The 18,983-nt window shown below is 43.4% G+C and overlaps 1 pseudogene; it reads right to left on the reverse strand.

Annotated features, from left to right (window-relative positions):
* Positions 1 to 5,351: 5,351 nt before the first annotated feature.
* LOC128902053 (insulin gene enhancer protein ISL-1-like) lies at positions 5,352 to 15,366 on the reverse strand (annotated as a pseudogene).
* Positions 15,367 to 18,983: the final 3,617 nt, after the last annotated feature.

An 18,983-nucleotide genomic window follows, 5' to 3' on the forward strand; every position in this document is an offset into this window, starting at 1 on the left:
GCCTTTGCCACTATATAATTATCAGAGATCCCTGACTTTGAAAAGGGATGGGCTCAATTAAATTGAGGACACATGACTCTCTTAAAGTCCATTAGGGCTTTACTCAGAAAGCAAAAATTAAGATCAGGGCATAAAACAGCTGTGCTTACTGGAATGACAGGCAAAGATGCCTTGAAAACTAATTAATTAGAAGAAAAACAGTGAACCACAAAACCAGAGATTCAAAAACCTAGCATTTAAAAAAACGTGAAGAAGATGCATCTAACTGTCTTGAATATATTGCTCCTGTATAAACATTGGGGATTAGTTGTTTCCCAATTACACTAACTGGTAAGATCTGGAATGAATACTGGACTAAAACACTTTCATTTAAAGTGATACAACAATTTGAGGTCTCTGGCCACTAAGTGCTCAATCCTGCTCATCCTGACTTAATTATCAAAACTACCCACTACCCACGGTTTTCAGCCAGGAAAGGCCCAACCCTGAATAACGTTACTTGAATAACTAAAAAAACTCTAGTCTTTCAAGTGCTAAAATCATAAAATTCCTGCTACAGAAAAAGAATCTAAGTAAAAAAACAAAACAAACCCCCTGTTTACTATCAATTCATTTTCACTAAATGAGACCCTGCATCTTCAGCACACCTCAAATCCCACTGACTGTGCTGCGCGTGAAGTTTGGGATCATTCTGCAACAGCCAATCGGGCAGTTGCCTGGCTCAGAACGAGCCTGAATTTGAGTCATGCTGGTAGGGCCAAATCCTTCAAAATCTTCCTTGCTTCATATCATGAAGGTGAAATACATGTAAATTAGAACTTCAGAGCTGGTGTGGGGCTAATTCTGTTAAATTTTGCTAAGAGTTCTCTTCTGTAAAATATCGTGTAAGTAATTTGTATGTAGTCTCCTATCCCAGAATTCACAACGTATGAAATTTCCCTTAGGAGGCTGTGAGATAGGGAGTGGCTGTTTTATTTTATAATATTCTGTACATGCAGATGAGCTATTAGCTCCTGTTTCTGATTACCACACCAAAGCAAGATGCTTTTACTGATGCACCGATAGCTTAAGAGGGTTTTTCTCTTATAACAGAAAATTATGCAGTCATTTAAGGTCAAATATGGAAAAAAGTGAGGGTGGTGGAAAGGAAATTACATTTTCCCTACAAAATCACAGCACTTATTTTATACCCACATGTCTAGGGGATTTTTACCACTAACTTCAGTGAGAATTGGACTCAAGCCTTCAAAGCTATGTATTCCTGCTTCACTAGAGGTTAGCAACAAATCCTTACTACCTTCACAGAAGGCCCTGTGTAAACTAGGAAATTTGTTCCTGCAATTCCTGATTCACCAGAGATGTCTAATATTAATTACTTCAGATTACTTACAGTAAGCACTTCCAGGACTAGGACCTCAGCTTGCGTCTTTGAGTTGGGGAAAAAATGATTGGGCTCCAAATATTGGAGTGGGTTTTTAAGTGTCATATATATTGTAAGATCTTCTACATGCCATAGTATCTTTGTAAAAAAAAGGTTAATTTATGGGCTGTAGTTAAAACCTTCATAAACTTTTCAAGTTAATTCCCACCATATTTTACTTGATCGTGCACATCAGTATTATGTCTATATGCCTGCTAAGTTTAACACTTTTCAAACAACACCTTGTATTTGTGACAGATAAAAATAAACATGAAGTTTTACCCATGAGGAAAAAATAAAAAGGAATAGAGAAGTATCAGGATCATGGTTAAGATTCCTTTTGTAGGGAAATGTTGCTCTCTTAATCCTGAATTCCCTGAGTTATTGGGAGTTTAAAATGTTTCAAATGTGTTTGATGGAAAATTATTACTAAATCTTGGCAATATAATTTGCTCTGTACATGAGGAAATTTGCAACTACTAAATCTAGAAAACAGCACTTATCCACAAACCTTCTAAACTGCATAGAGAAACTGGCAAAAAAGAAAAAACTACCCACTGGCAAATTTCATAATTCCACATTAGCAGACTCGGTTTCAGTATCTGCTGCAAATAGCATATCACTGCATCATAGTTATAGCAATCAGCTTGCTTTCTTCCAAAATGGAATATCATGGCCCTGAACTCAACCGCACTGAGAAACTGCACAGAGTTTGGAGAGGAATCACACAGATTCGCAGCAAACTGTTTTGTGTTACAGTAGAGAAACATCAGAGGCGGTGAATGGGCTCATGCACTGTTCAGAAACTTGGAAACCCACCATCCACCCGCCCAACATACTAGGAGAGTTTGAACGCTCATACAAGAGGCACGGAACACTAGGAGCCATTAAGTTTATGTTTATGACACCTGAGATCAAACAGTCATTTAGAGTCATGTAGTGGCTTGCTCTGTTATCAAGAAAACAACAATCAGGAACAATCAGTAAACAGGATATCTCTCCAGCCCCTTTGTTAACTACTTACAGCTCCGCTGAAGCACACAAAGCCCCCCAGCAGCAGCACCCCGCACTGTAAAACGCTGTCGGCGTTTTGGGCATGCAGATGGGATGAGCGCAGGGCTGTGCCCGTGAAACCCGCCCGGCACCGCGAACCCGGAACCCGTTTTGGCTTGGCTCCGTCCCGTGCTCTGCGCTCAGGCTGTGGCGGCCCAAGGGCCCCTCATTCCTTCCCCGTTGCCCACTTTTGGGTGACCCAACGTGGATTTGTCAAGATATGTGTATATATATACACACGTATTTAAAGGCAAGAACTTACTGTTGAGATGTTCGACTGATCTCAATGCTGGAATTCGTATCCCCGGCTTCTGCGTCTCACTCCTACATTGGCTGGAGATGCTGAGAGCTAATTAGCCTGGTACAAATATTGAAATGAGAAGAGTTTGAGTATTGGTCTCTGTGTGTACAAACAAAACTCTCGGAGAAATTACAGCAGGCTTTAACAGAACTTATTTGACATTATTAAGAGAGGCTGCAGCAAGAAGAAAAACGGCGGACCTGGAATTGTTAATTGCCGCCGTCACCCGTATCGGGAAGAGGAACCGGCACAGAGCACCATAAGGACGCGCACACGCATTTCATAAAGAGGATGTTTTCTCTCGCTTGTACAAATCCTGCTGCCCAAGCTCAGGAAGAGTGTTCTCCTGAAGACACTGTTACCAAAGACAGGCCTCTGCTTTGTTTATAACCATACACTAACTAAAATGTCGTTTGTTTCCTACTAACCTTCTTACTGTGTGAGAAAACAGCTAATTACTGACTTTCTTACTGTGTGAGAAAATAGTTAGTCACTGAGCTGATGTTACAGGTAGTGATAATGAGGAGACAGCCAGAAGTGGCTAATCACCAAGGATGGGATAACAAGAAGGGTTCTTTTATGCGTCAAGTATGTACTCCTATACCAATTAGGACAGAGCTGTGGCTACTTCAAGGAACATCCTTATCATCCTCAAGAAGTTGGCAAACTTACAGCAAACTTTTACTGTCCTGAGATGACTCAATACCTTAAAAGGATAATGTGAGGAAGGGTCTCCTTACCCAAATGACCACCAAGACACTCATGTTTGCGCAGAAGTGTTTTGCCGACGCAACAAAATTTGATACGCATGTGCAAAAAGACTATTCGGTCATCCTAATGAATATGTAAGCCTAGGTGGAGTTATGTATTAGGCAGGCGGAATAGTGAGAATCTTTTGTGTATAAATAATGGGTGAATATCCCCGGTAAGGTGTGCTAGATTTGTGGGTTTTTCCCCCTAGCACCCGACGTTGAATAAAGCAATATCTCCTCTCTAAACTACTTTGGTATACAGCACTTTCTTTTTATAATTTTTTAAAAATAGTAGAACTCAGCAAAAAGCCTGAGCTCCCAGTTCTTTAGATGTCTTAAACGTTATGTCGGATCATGCTTGGACTAATATCACTTTTAAGGGCAAGGGATGAGGGGGAGAACAAGAAAGTTTCAAACGTTATCGATTGAAAGCTAAGGCATCAACTAGCCCTGATATAATTGTTAAAACGGAAATTTACAAGCTGGTTGTTAATACTTGCAATAAAATATCACACTCCTTTTATTCACTAACGACCTGCTTTGCATGCAATATTTTATTTCAGGTATTTTAGCTGCTAACTTGTAATTATTTAGAAGAGGGAACTTTGTTCATTATTTAATATTAATATTATTATTTTCTCTATTCCAAACGCTTATTTAGTGAAATAGTCCTGAAGATATAATAATTCTACATATGGTGCTTTTATTTTACATAATATTTAAGAAAAAAAAAGACAAAGCCCACGTACAATTAGACATATAATTCAAAGATCACAATACAGCCTTTTTTTCTTTTTTCTTTTACTTCAGCAAACAAAAAAATAGAGTCAAATGAAATGAAAAGTGGCAAGTCCTCCGATAATAAATAATAAATTATCTTATAATTTTGCAATGCAAGAGCAAAAAATGGATTTTTTTCTTTTTCCTTTTACTTTTTTTTTTAACTTTTCTACTTTTTTCTCTTTATTGAGAAAGGGAGAGAGAAAGAGAGAAAAACAGTCATTTTAACCAATTACTATATACATCTTTGGGGGAGGGGAAGGTTCTTGGACGGACACATTTCAAACATAATCCCGAGACACTTTGTGGCAAAATAGAGGTATACATTGTTGCAATGCTTTCATAAATTGTTTTTTAAAGAAGAAGTAAAAAACCTATTTTTAATCGCTTCAGACTTGATAGAGGACGGATCTCAACCAAACAAAATCAAAACCCCGCTACAATACATGCTAGAAGAGACCCAGGAAACAACTCTTTGTTAGAGTCAACATTGCAAACCAATGCAGCTCCACCTTCCTGCAATGAATCTTTCAACAACACGGAGCTAAATCATCTCTTTCCTGATGATCGAAACCCTACTGGAGCTCCTTTTGGCAAGGCAATGACCAATATAGAAACAGCACCATTAGGACTGGGAGGGACTAGATAGAAAGTCCCTCTACCTTAGTTTCTCCCCAAGACGTGCAGTCAAATGAAAAGATAATTTTTTTCACTTTTTTTTTTGAGATACACGAGTACAAATACTTTATGTTTTGAAAACATCTTTTTGATTCTCCTCTGATGACTGAATAGGGCGGGTTTTGGTTTTTTAGTATTTATTCTAGTAAGATCCTGTGATTGTCTTCACAGCGTTGCTACCATATTACCTTGTCTTTTCAAACATGACTCCATTATTTCATGGAGCAGTTCCTTGCTAGGTTCATTACAGGGTTGTTAAATACTTTTCCCCCCTGAATTTCAGAGTCCCACGTGATCACTTTCCCACTCTCTCCAACAGGGGTGATGGTAAGGGTATAACAACAGAAGAAATCTGAATGAATGTTCCTTATGCCTCAATAGGACTGACTACCATGCTGTTGGGCGTATCTGGGAGCTGAGAAGACATTGATGCTACTTCACTTCCAGTAGAATTGGAACCGGGTCCTCCTTCTGAAAAATAACCTGCCAAAAAAAAAAAAAGTTTTATAACTAACAATCAAAGAAAAGTAGCAGGCAAAGGCAAAGAAGAATGCAAAAATAAATATACAGGCATGTAGCCGAATGGCCTGATACATCTCCACGGGAGGCTGTGTCACTGCTTGTTGCTTTATTTAGTTTCCCCATTGACTTCATAGTAATCTTCTCCAGGCCTTTGGCCAAATCACCAGAAAAAAAGCAGCTTAAAAAAAAAATTTAAAAAGAAGACTGAAAAATCAAGCAAATAAAAAAACAACCTTAGTAATGAGGCCTTCTTCCCTGTCTTGCAAGAGTGGCAATCCCAACAGGATGTTCTAGTCAATTATTTAAGAGTGCATGTGTTTTTTTGACACAAAACTGCAAGGTTACTTTTTTCTCCTTTTGTGCACATAATAAACTAAACCTGGAAGGAGCATCCAAGAGCAGAAGGCATTTGAAACAAGCCATCCTCTTTCATTAGTGATTTGAAGCAGGTGGTATCTTTTAATGCGAGTCAGTTTGATAAAAAAGGTCACGCTTCTCCATTCTAATGTTCCCTGTGGCTCCCCTTAGTTTAAGAGCAGCATTGGGAAAAAGGCATGATTGAAAGGCTGATGAACTGTCTGTTTTATCCACAGTTCATTTTAACTCTTTTCAGTATCAGACATTATGCCCAATATATATCGATATCTATCTGTCTATCTAATCATCTGTGTGTGTGTGTGTATTTGGGCTATCCATCTTCCATTCTGCTTTTTTTTTTTTTAGACCTACTCCTTAAGAAAACTTACTGCATCAAAGGTTTTTAAAGTCTCCTATTCTGTTAAGGCACAATAAGTAAGGCAGACGAAGGAAATCACTTTTTCTTGTGTCTGCTTGACAGCTTGATTAAAGCAGGAAAACCGGTGGTTGCTCTAAAGGTAAGATGATGCAAACATCCCTACAGCTTTCCAAGCGAGCACGGTGTGCCAGGGGAGGGAAGCACGCTGCAGCCTGCCACTGGGGAAAAAAAAAAAAAGCGATCCTGTAAAAGAGTGATACTAAACTGAAAAGGCCTGAAAATATTTCTAGACATGGCTTCATTTTCCATCGCTTCATGTGGAAAAAAATGCCCAACAGAACAGAAAAGGGTCTATATATTAATGTTTCATTATTAAGTATTATTTTGAATCACTGAAAAAACATACACAATGTACCTTATTATTTTAAAGATCTGTTTTTAACACACTTAGGCCAGGAAATTGAGTTAAGTTTGAACTTCTGTTCTTAATTCACCCTGTTGGGCCTAAGTATTGCAGGTCCCATATGAGCTGCCAAATGACGTAGGCATAAGGAAGTGAGTTTAGAACAGAATTTATTCTAAAATGTCTGTTTTCTTTCGGCTTAAGGCAGTTTATTATATTGTTTGAATTTTTCACATGAATACGTACTAACAATTCCCTTTCTGAAGCACAACATTTAATGTAAACTATATATATGTATATATTTGTGTGTATATATCTATCTATATATATAAAGTTATATCTAGAGGTACATGTGTAAAACAAGGACTTTGACAATTTAATTGAGCTACTCATGTTTGTGTGACAAAACAAGGACACAGACTGACATTGCAATAATGTATTTAAAATCCACCCTATCTATAGTATAAAGGGAAAATTGGCCCAAAGGGGGGAGGGGTGAATTTTAGAAACGGCTAACATAAATGTACATATGTGTATGTGAAGATGAAGAAATGATATGTAAAGAATGTTTTAGTTCTCTGGATAGAGGTGCTTTCAGTTTTCAGGAGTGCGCAAGCTGAGTTAGTCTCAGACCTGGGTCAGGCCTTATCCATCACCCACTCAACTCGGCAAGAGCTCTGCTGTGCACAAAGGTAGATTTTGCACCAAGCCCTATTAAATCAGTTCAATTTGACGCAATTACAGAGTGCCATCATACCTATCTTGCAATTTCAGGAAAACCTGGCTAGATTAGATTGCTCGTCTCTCTGAGGGCATACAGTGCATTTAGGGAATTCCCCATTGCTCTGCCCCAGGTACACGCTGGCTTGCTCCAGCTGGTAACCGACACTTACGAGTTGCTGAAAAGCAGGTTGAGCTATGTCACTCTGCAATGCAAAGTCACTCAGTACTTTCCAGGGCGGCTGGTAACTCTGCACCTCCACCAGGTTCGCCTGTAAACCACCGTCATGTCTCTCCGGACTAGCAGCCACCATCGGAGTTCCTGTCATCCCTTGGATATTCTGTGAACAGCCCAGCAAAAGATGTTAATGAGCTTGGTTAACTTCGTTGTATATAAGCGCTGAATCAATAAGCTTTCTGTCTTATCTATACAGTCGTTGTCGCTTGTATTTGCTTTGTTAATCTGCTGTGACTGTTTTACTCTCTTGTACTCTAGGTCAGCCTATTTCTACCTGCTGCATTTATCACAGTGGAAGTTTGCTTTCTTTCCCTTTAATCCTCGTATTTCTCTCAAGGCATATATTCCTCCCAAGTTTTCTTAAACACGAGCACTCTGTATCTTGGCTGCCGATGCACGGCTCGGCACAAGAAACGGTTAATCATGTTCCCTTTCTATTTTGCATTCAGGCTGCTTTTGTTCTGCATGACCTTAACTGGATCATATACCCATTGCACGGCAAACCTGGGGTACATAAGTACCGCGCTCTTTCAAAAAAAAACCCCAACAAACAAACAAAAAACCCAGCCCTCCCAGTATACCCTGTGGTGCAGGCACTGTGTACAAAATAACTCCAAGCCTCGACGAATAGATTGTTCAGGCAAGTTAGTAACATCGTGTTTTATTGCATTCCAACAGGGTAAAATGAAACTCTTTAAATTCCACTTAACTAGGCAGCCTTATGAATTAATAGTCATTCTCAGGTCAGTCAATATACAGGGGGAGAATAACAGACTCTTCTTCAAGTGGACTAACAACAACAGGAAAAAAAAAAGCTTAAAATGGAGATGGAGACAGACAGTTTGCTATGCTGAATCCAGCGCTTTCTGCTTGTTTGCATCTCACATGCATATTCCCGCAGACAAGAACTCAATATATTTCTACGCAAGAACTATATATATTTTAAATAACCTGTAAACACGATGATAATTCCATAAACTTTGCATTGCATTTGTCTTTTTTCTACAGTAAGTGAACTGACACACGCATACACATTGTAGTATATAAAGTGCTAAGAAAATACATCCAATTTCCCTTTTACTCATGGGTTTTACTTCTGGGTTTACTCCTGTGTAAAACCATTGAGAGAGGGTGAAAGTATCATTTTCCCCTCAAGGACTTCTTTGCATTTACAATATAAATATTACACAACGCTGGGATTATTAGAACCCATAAACTCTGTAGCTCGCAATTCATGCTGCAGAGAAGTTAGTCTAATCCACTGCGTATTCTTAGCCCCACAAAAAGACATGCATTCGCTTGAGCTGTCTATATTGGCTTCTCGCTGTCGTCTGTTTTAATTGCACTGACAGTAGAACAAGCGAATAATAGTTAAGCGGTATCATTTTAAGGGAGCTCCCACAAAATCAAAAACGTCAAACTGACCCCAGAGGCTGGCCAGGCTGGACATAGCCCAGGCGTTTCTCCTTGGGAAGCACGGTCAGAGGCTGAAGCCACTTACAGTTCTGTCATTGGGTTGCTGTTGCTGAAGTTGCTTCATCATAATGCTCCTTTTTTTGTCCTTGCACCACTTGTTTTGAAACCAAACCCTGATGACCCTCAGGCTGAGGCTAGTCATTTCTACCAGTTGCTCTTTCATGAGGGCGTCAGGTCTGGGGTTGGCAGCATAACAGGTCCTCAAGATGTGAAGCTGTTTTTCATTAAGGACAGTCCGGACTCGGGTGGTCTTCTCGGGCTGCTTGTGGACGTGGGGTCACAGAGCTGGCTGTCCGACCGAGATAGGTTCTGCTGTAAGGGAAGGGAAAGGGAGGAACAAGATCCCCATGAGTAGGAAGCGGGGAGTCTGCAGAATCTATGAATCTAAGCTGGTGGGACAAGGGGAGGTGGGGTGGGTGGGTGATGAGCCCTCTCTCAAAGGCCATTCAAGCAGTCAGATCTATCAGAGCTCCCGCAGCCTTCTCTGCTTTATGCGCTGGTGGTGACAGGACTGATATTTCTGACTCCACAGATAATTAATTTGCAAAAACAAACCACCACCACCTCCCAAAACCCTTAATGACAGAAGCTCGAACCTGTATGAGACTTGACAGGGGAGGGCGAGTTCGCTAAGGTGTGCGTGCGCTAGGAAAGGAGGGGGAGGGGGTTTCTGTATTTATTTCCTGACAAATCACCAAAACAGATTTTTGGCCCGAAAAGTAATAAAAGAATACTTCTTAAAGTAATCATAATTTGGGGCTGCTTCTTGTCTGCTTCTTCTAGCTCAGTTTAGCCAGAGGCCACGATAATTTTCAACAGCTCCCGGCATTTTGATGCTTCCAAATCAAAGCAAAACAAGCCAAATCTGCTGCACTGTAACCATGGAGGAAAATCCTGTGAGAGCTCCGTATCCCAAAGCTCGGGAGACGGAGGTCTATCTTAGAAAGTGGAGGTGCTAGATGAATTTATGTCAACTTTTGATGAATACTTAAAAAATATGGATGTTTTGCCAGTTCTTTAAAAGGGAAGCAAGGCTAGCAACTCATGAAAACCACCAAGAAACGCAAAACGGGTAACGTCACATCAAGAGCTAAAAATATTCGTGTGATTGTGCTATTCTTCTGTGTATTGTGTAGCTATCTAGATGTAATTTGACCCAGTCAAGGGAAAAAAAAAAAAAAAGCTTTTTTTTTTTTTGCTAAAACCCTGGCTACCTAATATTAAAAAGTGCTCACTTTTGTACAGTCGGGTTCCGACTTCTCTGATTAAAACAATAAATCAGCGAATTCAATGAAGACAATACGAAGGCTTCAATTATTAGCAGTGTTATATCTGCAGACACAATAGAGATATGGGATTTTTTTTTCTCTCTCTCTATATATAGATATGTCACCTGAAAGCAGCTCAGAAGCGGGAAACGAGCCCGTTAAAATATAGCTGTGTTTGTAAATAACCTTTCGAGTTACAATTACTTGCACAGCAATAACGCCGGCCAATCTTGTTTTGTCCAGCCTAGTTTGCCTCAAAGAGACGTTCCTCTTCCTAAAGCTAAGCGTCTCTGGGTATCTGATGTACACGTCGAGAACTAAAAATGTAAGTATAAGTTGTAAGGTGGGGCGACTCTGAAGTTACAATGCTGAGTTTTAAGATGAAATTCTCATCAAATCACATAAAACGTTTCAAGAAGGCAGAATCACTTTAAAAGGCAATTACTGACGATTAGCTTGTTGACAGTTTTAAATTACAGCCTAAGTGCTCGCCTGTAGTTATGAAATCTATCTATTTTCGGACCCCACTTCCTCCAGTGCTTAAAACAGCTTTTACACAGTCCGTCTCCGACTTAGGCTCCCGGCTGCCCCGGACTCAGGGGGGGCTCCTTGCACCCGGTGTCAGGTCGGAGCAGGAGGTGTGCAGGCTGGCAGGGGGTGCAGCCCGCCGCGGCCCCCTGCGGAGGTGTCTCCGCCTCACGCATACTGCGTACGCGGGCGTTTCTTCCAGAAGCCTGACCCGCGGCAGCCCCGGGCATGGGGCACGCCGCCGCTGCCTCTCCGCGGGCGCGCACGATCGGGGCCGCCTTTCCGCGGGGCGCGGAGCCCGCTGCATGCGGCAGGGCCCCCTGCCAGGCGCCGGGCCGGGCCGGGCCGGGCCAAACCCCGCGGGCTTCCGCGGCACCGGGTGCGGACGGTACCTGCCATCTGCAGCGGCCGGGCGGGGTGCAGGGGGCTAGAGGCCGTCCTCCCGCAGCGCGAATTCATCGCTGGGGATGAGCTGGCGGCTGCAGGCCACGCAGCGGTAACATTCGATGTGGTACACCTTGGTGCGGGTACGCATCACGAAGTCGTTCTTGCTGAAGCCAATGCTGCATTTGGCGCACTTGATGCCATATAACCTGAGCAGGGCCCAGCCCAGAAAGAAGGAGGAGGGAGGGAAGGAGGGAGAGCGCGAGAGGGTGAAGAGAAGGACAAGGAAAGGGCGGGGGTGGGGAGAGAGAAAGGAAGGGGGAAAAGAGAGAGGTTTTCACTCCCGCTCGTAGTCAGCCCCATGGCCCCCAGTAGACGCGCCACACGCAGTCCACTAGTTAAACAAGCCTTGAAAATACAGAAGCCAGAAGAGGAAAGAAATGAAACGGATTCATTTGCTGCCGGTGACCTGATGCCCCCGCCGTAAAAGACAGCAGGGACCCGGATACGCCGGTGGGCAGTGAGAGGGGGAAGGGAAGGGGCGGCGGAGGTGGAAGGAGAACTAGGGAGAGAAACATAAAAAGACCCCCTCCCTTCCTGAGGAGATGTCGACCTCTCCCTCCTGCCCCAGCGCCCGGGCTGCACCAGGCGAGGGGCCGTCCCTGCCCTCTCCCTCCCTCCGGCACGGCGGAGGTACCTGACCTAGGCTGGCCCAGAGCTGAACCGGATCGCCCAGGTACACCGGGGAAAGACGAGGCTGGCGAAACTGCCATCCACTCACCACAAACGTGCCTCACCAAATGCTGTTATTTTTGTGAGAAAACCAATCAGGACTTCTGCCGCTTAATGCGTGCCCGGGTTCGCAGCAGGGGTGGCTCTGCCAGCGGCCGGGGCTCTTCCCCTTGTCCTTTCTCACTAGCTTCATTTCATACAACAATATAGGCATACACACACATCCCCTTTCATGTGTATATATATATACACACACACGCTCACATATATAGTAGTGAACTCCCTCACCCCCCTACTAAAACGCATTTTCGGTGCTTTGGCTCTGCAGCCTGCTCCTACCTCAGCCTCACTGCTCCTTCTCCCCTCCTGCTCACGCTCCCATCTTGAGCCGGGGCTCAAACTCTCCGGTAGGAGCAAAAGGGCAACTTCTCACTGACAGTCCCACGCGGCAAATAATGGATTTCTGGGGTTACACGCTGGAGTGGGTAGCGGGTTCCTCGTCTCCCATGGAGGAGAGGGGGACAGTTCATCCATCAGTAGATGAACATGAGAAAATGCTCCAACTTGGGCGTCTAGAACTGCACAGTCTCTCGGCTCTCACCGAGTGCTCCTTAGCCAGCCTCCAAGGTATTAAGTAAAATTAACATCTTTCTGCAAATGTACGGATATATGCACATATACATGCACACAATCCACAGAACTGCAAAAGCTGTTCTTAAAACTGAGCTAATAGTCATACCCACACATTTCCTCACCAGTACACTTCATTAGAGAGAGTCATACATTAGACATGTGTACTTGTGGGTACAGATGTTTATTTACATACATCTTTAGCTGGTATGTCTATGGAGGTGTAGTCACCCTATATTCAGAGCTACATATTTCTGAATTATAACGTTTTGAGAAGAAAAAATCTCCAACAAACAAACAGCTAAACGGCAAAAGAACAGCGCGATCGCAAATTGTACAAAAGTTGGGGGGGTGCCCACATGTCTGACAATTATAGATTGGCTCACGGTCCAATGCAAAGTCGACTTGCACATAACGTACATCTTACTTTTAAAATTGTAGCAAATTAAAAGTATTGCATATTAACTTAAAAGAGCTGCATTTTTTTTTTTGATTGTTTAAATTTCGCCCACTGAGAAGGTAAGTGAGCACATCTCAGTCCCAAACGTTTTCCTTCCATTTGAAAATAGTGAAAGGACGAATGCGTACTGTTTTATCACCATAATAAAACTTTGAGAATAACCTCACAACATGGCTTGAAGGAATGATCTGCTTATGAACTGTGCATTGGAGAAGGAAAGACTCAAGTGCTTTATTTCAATTCAGAATTACAAAGAAACTAGAAAAAATATCTTAGGTAGCTAGGTAGGTACTTGCTCACAAAGCTTTCTGTAATAAAAATAAATACTGTCCATACCTCAGTGTCATGCAAAATTCTGGTTTGGCAAACTCAGTAGACGACAGTGACACGGATCAGCATGACCCAGGAGCACAAATAATAAACACGCTTGAAATTCCTGCTTTAGTTTCTCTACAGTGTCAGGATCGGCAGCTCTTGCATTTTATCAGTTACCAGATTTTAATGTGAGGAAGGAAGCGGTTCCATTATCTAAATATACACAATTGTTTGAGAACAGACGATGGGCAATTTGATCTGCTCTAATTCATCGGTATAGATAAGATAAGAGAGGACAGTCAGATATCACCAAAGGGCTTAATATTTAAAAAGATTAAATATCAGTTATTTTAGCGAAGAAACATTTCGGTCTAGGTTTTAACCTTCCCACAAAATGATCCTTTATTCTGAAGGAAATTTCGGGTTTGTTTCTCTTTTGTTTTGTTTGTTTGTTTGGTTGGTTTTGGTAGGCCTAGTTTAAATAGGGGCTTTTTTGCCCGTGTATTTATTTTTACAGCATACATGCTTGAAGTGCCTTTCTTATGAATGCCGTTATGCCTTTGCAAAAACACACAGAGATGCATTTCTCAGGTTGTGTTAAAAAGCGATCAGTTCCGTGCTGCTCATATCTATGCTACTGAAAACATTCTCCATTACCTACGATTTCCCACTTTGTTAGAATCACAGGATGCATTGCCAAAGTCGTCAGGAGGGTCCCATACAGTCGCTAGCTGTTTCCGATTGTGGTTTTGTTTATACAGAGATTTGTATTTGAATTTGTGGAATCAAAAAACTTGTTGACTAAAACTTTTTTTTCCTCGCCTGTCTATCTATGGGGAAAACACTTTAAAATATACTAATTGTCTTTTCATCCTCTTTCTTTTATAATATTTAAAAAAAAATCTCACCGAAGAATTAAACAACGTAAATGTCGTACCTGATATAATCTCTTTTACGGTAGGTTTTGCCACCCCTAACAAAGCACGTACAGGTTTCGTCCAAATACTGATTACACTCTGCACACTTCAAACACGTTGCGTGCCATTCCAAATCCGGAGAAACCCTCAGAATATACTGATCGTGAATTTGATTGCCGCAACCAACACATAGGGAAATCAGGCGTTTTTCTGAAATGAAAATAAATACATACTTGACTATCCATTTACTCTCCTACAGAGATAAACACACTTTTAGTGTCGTTCCCTTATAGGGCGTATTCTGGGAGCATTGTTTTTTGGTGGTTTGGGGGTTTTTTTAGAGTATTACACTTTTGAATGGTAATTGAAGTGTGTCGTCATTTAGGAAGGAGGCAGAACATGTTAAAATGCAGATGTGAACAGTCTTCGGGGTGAAGGTCCTCATTTCGCAAGCCTTGCACAGAATCAAAACTCTGCACTCCCTCGTGGGTTTATTTTTATTTTATTCTTTGCTTGTTTGGATTCCTTTCCTTACCGGGAGAGCACCTATATGTTTGATTTCATTTTTTAAGAGGTTCTGATTGGAAACATCGAACGCAAGGCTGGGTGCGCTTCCCATTCAGCCCTTTGCCATAGAAGAGGGGACTCGAGGCTGCTAACAAGAACAAGCATCATTACGGTTGTCACTTGCTCTCTTTTGCAAATCTAATGCTAATTCCCCTAGACGGACTAGGTGCTGGATAGTTAGTCAGTCTCACCGCAGTCTAGCATGAAGAGAATTTGAGGCTCTGTGGTTGGAGATCCCGTCAAAATCCTGCCTGCTCCCCAAACTTTAAAAGAGAGCAGGACCCCAGGCTATTAACGTACAAGGTTACGAGGTTAAAACACAGCAAGCATGCAGGCATGGCAACAAAGGCACCTTATGTACCATTCGAATGAAGTTCAGCTCTTTATCAGTTCGCCTGCCTGAGACGATTACAATAGACAGCACATTTATTCCAACAACGGTAAAAATTCCGCCTTACTTTTTGGTGGGTCTCCCATGTCTCCCATATCTGTAAGAAGGCGTAATGTCCACAGTGAAATGGTGTACGGTTTCGTTTTAAGAACTCAAAGTAGTTTTGAGAGCTGTCGCTAATAAAAAAATAAATCAGTAGAAGTAGTAAAAACAAAAGAAAAAAAACTCGAAAAGAAAAAGAAAAAAAAAGGCACCGTTGTGGGAAATATTGTCAAGGCTGCGGAAAGAAAATGGGGCGTGGCAGGGTTGGGCTGCGTGCGAACGGCGCGGCAATGCCGGACTAGGTGCTGATAGCTCGGGTACTCGCCTCGCCCTTACCGCTTTCTCAAACTTCTCTGCTTCAACTCAGCCTGCTCGTCATGTGCGGGGACGTCACGCCTGTGCGGCGCCCAGAACGGCGCAGGTGTTCTGATGATCATATTTCAGCATCAAGCAGTGCGGCTGCCTCGGTTTGGGCTTTCGGAGGCAGCTTTTTCTCGCTCCTTAGTTGCGGTTCCCTTTATACTTTTTTTCTTGTCTCTCTCCGTCCCCCGCCGCTTATCTCCTGTCACACCTTTCATTTTCCTTCCCGGCCCACTCGGCCTCCTCCACCTCTTCCCCCCACTCGGGCTTGCCGTGCCATATTTACAATTTCTGTATGTTTTTTTGTTTGGTTTTTGTGTGTGTGTTTTGGTTTGGATTTTTTTTGTGTGTGTTAATTCAGCTGTTTCCTTTCCGAGTGTTTCTTTCCTAGGCGTAGCTGTCTTGAGCAGAGGGCAAGGCAAGCCCAAGAGGGCACGGCGCCCTGTAGCCTGCCCCTTTCAAAGGGCAGGCTCTGCTTAGGCTACACGGTGAGTTTCCTTTAGTCTGTGCGCGAAACTGTACCCGCTCCCGAGCATGTCCATCCCAAACCCTTCTGAATCCTCCCACCCATCTTAAAGGTCCCCTTTGAGTTTGTTTAAATCCCATTTTCGCGTTCTGTTCCATATGGGCTGTTACACCGCCCTCATCAACGTAGTGTATAAGTGCCCTCCAATCACTACTCATGAGGAAAATGTATTTTTTTCAAAGTCCTTTTTTTTGTTTTTAAAACGCAACCGATGAAACTAGAGTTTGAGTGAAAGAGAAGCAAAGCCATATTCACGTGGAATATCTTCCCGTGGGGAAATCTGGTTGCAATAAAGCAGCCAAGAAAAAGTTGCATTTGCTGATGAGACAGCTACTAAACAACAGACCTCCTCAGAGTCCTAATTTAGTTTGCAAGTTGTTTTCCTTTGCAAAGCTGAGGAAGCAAACACTCCCTCCAGTTTTATTTCACACAATAAGTGGGACCCAGCGTTGACGCTTGTAGAGATAACTAAGTTGCCTTGAAATGATCTCAAGATAGTGTCAGGAGGTAAATATACGGTTGTAAACACACACACAGTTACTTTACATATTCGACGTTTAAATAAAAAGTGGGAAATGCAACTCTACTAAGTGATCACTTCTACATCCAAGAAACTGGCAATAAACATATATGTGAGTGTGTTTATGTATATGCATATATATATGAGACTGTGTTTATATATACTGTGTTTTAGCCGAGTAAACCAGAAAGCAATTATCAGGAATTACTGCTGATGCTGGCAGCTTCGGACAGCCTGGCACGTATTTGGGGCAAACCTTTAGTAATTTTCGATTTCACTTAAATCGACTTAGACTGCGGTGTCGCCCCTGTGTCGTTCGCCCGGGCTAGGGGTGCACTGCCGTGGCCTGCAGCGGCCGCGCGCTCACCCCGCAGCCCCCGCGGCTCGGCACGGCCGCCTCCTCCGCAGGATCGCGGCGCGCGCCTCGTTGCCCGCGGAAGGCGCGTTGCGGTGCTTGGCGTGAGCAGAGGCGGCACTCATCGTGGCGGGGGATCGGAAGCGCGCAGCCCTCCGTGCGGGACCGTCCTTCGTCCGGTCGCCCCTTCCCCAGCCGACCTCTCCCCGCGCCAGGGCGCGCGGGCGGCGCGGCGACCTCTGCTGTCCGAGGGGCTATCAGCCGCGGCCCCACGGAGTAGACGCGTTTCTGACCTTTTGTGCCTTTCCGCCTAGTACTCTGCAAATATCACACTCACACCCCCTCCGCACGGGGCATGCCGAGACCACTCTCACGCTCCCCGGGGTGACTTCGAGGACTACGAACTGGCAAAAGATCCAAGCGCAGGTAATTAAAATAAGGAGTCACCCCAATGACTGAGAAAAAAATCCGCGGATTTTATGAGAGACTGAAACAGGAAAAGTGTTTTTCCGTACTCCTATGCATTTTTGTCCCGATTAAAATACGCTGTCTCCCAGCTCTGAAATAACGCATCTTATTTTCCACCGTTACACCTCTGTTTGAAAATAATTCAGTTTGGTTTTAATTCTATTAACCCCCACTCCCTTTGTGGTTTTATAACTACTACTTCTGGGAGAGGTGATTGCATTTTAAGCTTGGTCTTTGCAATAAGCGAGAAACCTGTCTCAGCCCCAACAAACCAGGATTGGGAAGAAAAGGAGGGCTTTGATCAAGGTTTTTACACCCCTCCTGTGCTATTGATGTATTCGATTCGCGTTCCCAGGGAGACGAAGCTCTATATTTAGCCAGCGTCAGAATCGGGTTTGAGGGAGTGGAATAATGAATGTAATTTCAATGAATAAGGTATTTAGAGAAAAACCTTGCTGAAGGATTTATCTTTTATGATATCAATATACACGTGAATGGGAAGACATAAAACGTGATTTGTACGTATTTGAGACACTTCCGAAAATATATGTTAATTTTATTTTTTCCTTGCCTTTTCTTATTTATTTACTTTGGGGGAGGGGACTGGAGGAGCCTGCTAAAAGTCGGTGGTTCTACGCAGTAATCAATAGCTTTCACCACGGTGAGGGGCTCAAATGAGATTATATGCATTCGAGGGAAGGAAAAAACCTCACCCAAACCAAACACCAAACCGACAGTGGCGATTAAGCCTTTCCGTCTCGTAAAGAACAGCTATAAATTCGGTCCTGAGTTTGTTTAGTGGTGAAAACTAGGACGGTTCCACAGGGAAAAACAAACAAACAAACAAAAAAACAAACCCAAAACCCACCATCTTTGGGAAATTAATAAAGAAGTAATGCTGGTTTCGGAAGGAAGGCTGCATTAGGGGCTGAGTGAGATGCCCTTGATGACGAGGGCTGGGGCAGTAGCGGGCTGCGGCGGCAGAGTCCCGGTGCGAACGGGGCAGCGCGGGGCTCCCCATACCGCCCCGCTGGGGCCCGTTGCGATCATCGTCCCGGGGCTCAGACCCTGGGACTTGGCCACGGGAGTTAGCGAGGTCCTCATACACAGAGAGACTGATTCTTCAGGAAGGCTATTTTTGTCCCGCTACATCGCGGTGGCTCAGCGCAGCCTCGCCACTCGGGCTCCTTCAGTCAGCTCCAGTTTAAAACGTTTCTTGAGGCGCTTTGGGACAGAAAGATGCTTTGCAAGAAGAGTCTGGGTTTGGGCTCCCAGAGGTTCAGATTTCCCCTCGCTGCCTTGCGGGATGCGGCGAGGACACCAGGGCTGAGCCTGTGCAATGTGCCGAGAGGGGAAAGGAGTTTCGCACAAGGCTGAAACGGGAAACAGCGCAGCGGGGAAATCAATCACGAAATGTTTCAGCTGCTCCGAGGTGTAGGCT

The sequence above is a fragment of the Rissa tridactyla genome, chromosome W, assembly GCF_028500815.1.
Source record: "Rissa tridactyla isolate bRisTri1 chromosome W, bRisTri1.patW.cur.20221130, whole genome shotgun sequence".
Taxonomy (NCBI): Eukaryota; Metazoa; Chordata; class Aves; order Charadriiformes; family Laridae; genus Rissa; species Rissa tridactyla.